Source organism: Artibeus jamaicensis, unplaced genomic scaffold (assembly GCF_021234435.1).
Source record: "Artibeus jamaicensis isolate MK-2021 breed Jamaican fruit bat unplaced genomic scaffold, CSHL_Jam_final contig_415, whole genome shotgun sequence".
Taxonomy (NCBI): Eukaryota; Metazoa; Chordata; class Mammalia; order Chiroptera; family Phyllostomidae; genus Artibeus; species Artibeus jamaicensis.
In genome coordinates this window covers 40,822,229-40,827,663 of record NW_026521823.1, presented here as the reverse complement: position 1 = coordinate 40,827,663, position 5,435 = coordinate 40,822,229, and the positions used below count along the sequence as shown (strand labels likewise).

At 51.6% G+C, this 5,435-nt stretch overlaps 1 long non-coding RNA gene across 1 annotated transcript; it reads right to left on the bottom strand.

Annotated features, from left to right (window-relative positions):
* Nucleotides 1–3,308: 3,308 nt before the first annotated feature.
* On the bottom strand, nucleotides 3,309–4,679 carry LOC119044403 (uncharacterized). The gene is made up of 2 exons (XR_005081601.2): nucleotides 4,441–4,679; nucleotides 3,309–4,162 (listed from the first exon to the last, which is right to left on the bottom strand). It is a non-coding gene; the product is annotated as an uncharacterized LOC119044403 (long non-coding RNA).
* Between the last annotated feature and the right edge of the window lie 756 nt (nucleotides 4,680–5,435).

Genomic DNA, 5,435 nt, shown 5'->3' with positions numbered 1-5,435 from the left:
AGGCAGGTTTGGCTTTCAGAGCAAAGCGCTGCGCCGCGCGTCCTCTCAGTGGTCTCGCCTTCAGTGCTGTGAGCAGGAAGAAAATCGGTCTAATACGACCGATTACGCAGGAGACGCCACATCGGCTTTATTTCCGAAGTTGAGATACTTACAGCTGGACGATTGTGCTGATCGGAACGGTTCATTTCAAACAAAGTTAAACTGTGATCGGAAGTCATGTTGCCTCCCAGTCTACCACTGCAAAAATAATAAGTACAACAAAAAGTCCAATACGGCAAGACAAGTAGGAACATAGCTGGACAGGAGCTCTGCCGCCAAACTTCGAGGTGAGACCGGCCCGGTCCCAGAACCCACGGCCCTCGCTCCCTCGCCTGTGGGCACGTGTTAACTGTTCTCGGGTCACTGAGACATTGGGCCGGGACCCCGTCTGTGGGTTATCCGCTCCTTGTCTCCGTCAAGGGTAAATTATCTGCTGCCGGAATCGGGTGGCCTCTTTCTAAGCTAAAGTCTCGTGCTAGGAAGGCGATGATAATTTTATCATCTCTAATTTCTGGAGAACAGTGGTACTGAATAATAGGACATTTTAAAAAATGCACATTAAAACCATGTTCTTATTTTCCCTTGGACCATAAAGAGGAAAGGTCACCAAATTCCCAGGTACTCTCGTCTAGGTACATGTATTGTAAGCCCCACCCACTAAACACAGCATTGCCTGGGAAACTATTTCACACCCTCTTTAAAATGTACAGTTTAAAAAGGTAATTATGTCTGTAACAGATGGTACTTCTGTAATTCAAGAGGAGTCTTCACTCACACACTGTCTCAGCTCCTCCTGGCCATAGTGCCCACAGCAGTTGCTTCTCGATACCCTGCACACCAGGTAGAAAGGATTGTGTGAAAAAGACACACGTGAGTGACCGCCGTCACCTCCTGTAACGGCCAGTGTTCTCTGCTAGAAGTTTCCTGTGAGCGATAGACAACACCGCATTTCACAGAAGACTGGGCAGCCTGTTTAGTGCCCGGAAAACCCCGCACTTCATTGGTTCTCACGCTGTGGGTGGCGCACCTGTGTGCCCCAGGTGCGGCGTCAGGGGCTGTGGCATCAGCTGTAAGCGAGGGACAGCCAGCCCTCTGTGGCTTGGGTCTGACAGTGAACCTGCTCATGTGCGCGTCTCCAGGTTTCAGAGCTTGCATAGCAAAACAAAACCTGCCATCTTTCTTTAGCCTCAAAATTGATTTCTTAATTACCTCTGTCTTGAAACTCACTTCCCTCCTTTTCCGAGCAAGCAGGTAACGAGTGGAGGCTTCCTTGGATATACGCTGCTTGTCTTCCGTGTCCCCAACCTGTTCTCCCCCTGCGTCTCCCCCCTAACTCTCCGCCTCCCCTCTCCCTTGGAAGGGGGGAGAATGCAGGGGTCTTCCTCACATGAGTGCGGTTCTGTGAGAGAGCGGCTGGTCCGCCCGGCATCCGACCCAGAGCGCAAGCCCGGCTTTCTGGGTCGGAATTACCCTCCGGGAATCTCGCACCTTCACAGAATCCACCAGAGCTGGTTGTTCACATGTGACATTGCAAAGCCTTCGATTTCCATACAGTTTTGGGAGCCCGGGACAAAACATCCCAGCAAACCTGAGTTACTTGTTTGAAAAATAAACAACAAAAGTGGTACACAGACCTGGCCGTCAGCCAAGGTCTCATCAGACGCCTGCGTTGGGGTGTGTGAGGCCCAGAGGGTTTAGAGTTGAGGGAAGTTAATCCTTCAGTTGTTGTAATGAGGTCACATTTCACTCAGCCTCTTTTCAGTGATCATTTTTACTGGGAAAAGTCGTCGGAAGCTGTAATGCACTATTTGATTTCAGACTTAGAAATGGGCTCATTTGCATTCATTCCCTGAAGGAGACCATCCAAAAAATGTCACCCCTCCTTCCACAGGGCAGCTAGCCGGTGGACAGGCTGAGCCTGGAGACGTCCCTGTGGCACGAGCGTGCCCGAGGTGCGGGGGCCCAGGGGCGCAACAGAGAGTGACAACGTTTGGCCTGCTCACGAGACCAGAACTTTTACCCTGTGGTTCAAGCCTGTTTTGTTTTTCTTGTAAAAAAAAAAAAAAAAAAAAAAGAGGGAGAGATGTAAAGAGTGTTGGTTAGATGATATTGTAGCACCTGCCAGTGCTGCGCAGCTATAAAGATGTTGGTGTTCAACACACTGACTTTATATTTTTTACACTCGATACAAGTCAGAAAAAGCTGGGATACAACACAGCATTTAGAATCCTGTTTGTCTTCTCGGGACCTGAACACCCCACAACTACACATGAGCATTTGATAAGTATCACCTGCTAGACTTTTCGAGCCTGCTGATTTTCATATGTCCTGACTATTTGGTGTGTGTATTTAGTAGCTAAAGTGGAATATAACACGCATTCCAAACTCTGTCTGTCCCGGTTAGGGTATGACAGCTGAACGTACGGCCAGATCGGGTGACCCTGGCGAATGTTAAGTTTGAAGTCATGGTGAACAAAACTGTGGTACTTCTTTCCAGTCATGTTTTTGATTGTGACATCGAGGTTTCAGCTGGCCTCCCAAGGCGCACTTGCACCGTTATCCAATCGTTTATAATAAAGACTACTGCACCCCCGAGTCTCGGCTCCTTTTCCCTGCAGACCTCATCGTGGGATGGAAACTTAGGAAGATCTGAAACCGCCTCGTTTTGAAAATAGAATGTTTTAAAAGTGCGATATACTATAGGTGATGGTTTTGAAAAATTAAACATCTCGGGATGACTGGCATTAAATAAGGAATTTGAAGACACCTGGCTGTCCTTTTAGAGGGGATATCCTTCGCAGCTCTCTTCTGAGAGGTAGCAAATACTAAGTGGTACCGCAGCGGACGGGAAGGAACACACAATTTCATTATCGTGAGCATCGCGCATGCAATGCCACCCATCGGAAAGGCGCTAAAGCACAAAAAGCCGAGGAAACCCAGGAAGATCTCTCAAAATGTAAATTCACGGTTTCCTCCCTTTAAATCTCCTCTCGGTCCTAAAGGAGGAAAAATGTAACTTGCGAAAACTTAGCCTTGTTATTAACTTGATTGAGGCATTCCTTTAAAAAAGAAAGAAATGGAGCCCTTTATTCAAAAGAAATATTTGGACACCCTCTGGCTCAGGTACACGCAGGCGGGGACTCTGCGGGTCCAGGGTGAGCTGTGAGGTTATACAGAGCGGACGGTGCTGTTTGCTGTTCGCTGTGTCCCCGCTGGTTCCCGGCCCCGTTTTTTGCCTCTAGTGCGCGGTATCGACGTTTCAAACTTGACCAAGTACAGATTTTTAATAGATCATGGCATAGACATAAAACAGCGGTTTTCGACCTTTTTCATCTCATGGCATATGTAAACTAGTTATTAAACTTAGCACACCAAAAAAATTCTTTTTTGCCCATCTGACAAAAAAAAATGTATCATTTTGATTCATTCACAACGGGCGACTACTGCTGTGTTGGCTGGTGTCACTCTTTTTTTACTGGACAGGCTACGGGGAAAGAGGTCAGCACCCTGACTAGTCAGGTGTTGCGCGTCTTAGAAGCTCTCCGGGCGCACTGATGGGAAAGTGCTGGCCCGAGACACTGGCCTTCAGCGTGAGTCCGTCCAGAGAAGGGGCGCTCCCGGCGCCCCGGAAACGCCCGCGTGCACCAAGCAGGGGGCTCCGCACACCAGCTGCCCGCCGCCGCCCCTAGGGGGCGCTGCAGGTCGCGTGGCGGCGGGCGGGGTTCCGCGGGAGAGAAGCCGCGGTCCGGAGGAGGAGGAACCCGGAGAACTACGCAGGTCTGGTTGCCGTGCGTGCAGGGGGGCGGGCCGGGGATGGGCGACACCTCCGTGAAGCCCCGGGCGAGTCCTCGGGAAGGGGCTGACCGGGATGCCGCCCCTGCCCTCGCGGGTGAGGGGGTGCTGCTCCCTGGGCCGCTGGCGGCCGGTCCCCAGTCCCACCCCCCGCCGCCGCCGTCTGTCCGTCCACCAGGCCGGCCCTTCCGGGCGAGGACTGTGCCTCCAGCGCGTCGGCTGCCGGTGTCGGTCGTCTGTGTCCACGGCGCTGGGCTCACGCCGCAAAGGCAGGCCTGGTGTCCGTTCCCAGGTCTCCTCTTCAAAGATCAGCACGTGTTTACCTCTCCTCCTTCAAAATAAAAATACCCGCCGTCTCCAAGGGCGCGTCCCGGAGCGGGAAGGCGAGGAGCCAGCCAGCTCGCGACTCAGCTGGGAAACGCAGGGGCCCTCGAGCCGCACGGGTTGGGGGCGCCCACCCCTCCCCCGCCCCACGAAGCGGAAAATCCGCAGGTTAACCAGCGCCACCCCAATAAGTTCAATATAAAGGGGAAAAGAAAATCCCACGGGGGTCGTGACGCCAGCCGCGAGGCAGGGTGAAAAGCCGCCTCTATTTCTCCGCTGACCTACCTCCGACGTTAACCCCAGGAGGGGCCCTGCTGGACACCCGGTTGCCTGGGAGACCCACGCGCCTGCGCACATGCGGGGGCGTGGCCCTCAAGCCGGGTGGGAGGGGCGCAGGCGGCTGCGCCCGCCCCTTCCTCACTGCAGCCCGGCTCGGAGGCGTGGTCCTGGAAAAGTCGGTGGCCTTGGAAGACACGGAGGGCCTGGCCGGCCTGCCTTCCTGCCAGAAACCCCACTGTGCAGGGGGTGCAGGCTGGGCTCACGTGGGTCACAGAGAGGACGCCCCACATTGGCGGCATTTTCCTCCAAGGAGCCAGGCCCCTTCCCCAGGAACCCCTGGGTCGAAGGCCCAGGGCTTGAGAAAATATACAAAAGCTCTAGCTCCACCTCCTGCAAAACCAAAGGAGCCCCTGCCTGTTGTACTACCCATTGGAACAAAAGTGCTCCTAGGGATTCCGGGATCCTGGTTGTTTAGGGTTCCAGTTGTTTGCTTATTTCATTGTTTTTGTTTTGTTTAGGTTTGGTTTATAATAGTTGTGAGTTTGTTGTCATTTTACTGTTCATATTTTTTACCATCTTTTTTTTAGATAAGTCCCTTTAACATTTCATATAAGGGCCTGGTGATGATGAATTCCTTTAACTTGACCTTATCTGGGAAGCACTTTATCTTTTCTATTCTAAATGAAAGCTTTGCTGGATATAAGAATCTTGGATGTAGGTACTTGGAATACTTCTTTCCACCCGATCTTGCCTATAAGGTCTCTTTTGAAAAATCACTGACAGTCTGATGGGAACTCCTTTGTAGAGAGGAGTTCTTTTAAGACTCTCTTAAGATTCTCTCATCTTTCATCTTGACTAATGTAATTATGATGTGCCTTGGTGTGTGCTTCCTTCGTTCCACCTTCTTTGGGACTCTCTGAGCTTCCTGGATTTCCTGGAAGTCTATTTCCTTCACCAGATTGGGGAAGTTCTCCTTCATTATTTGTTTAAATAAGTTTTCC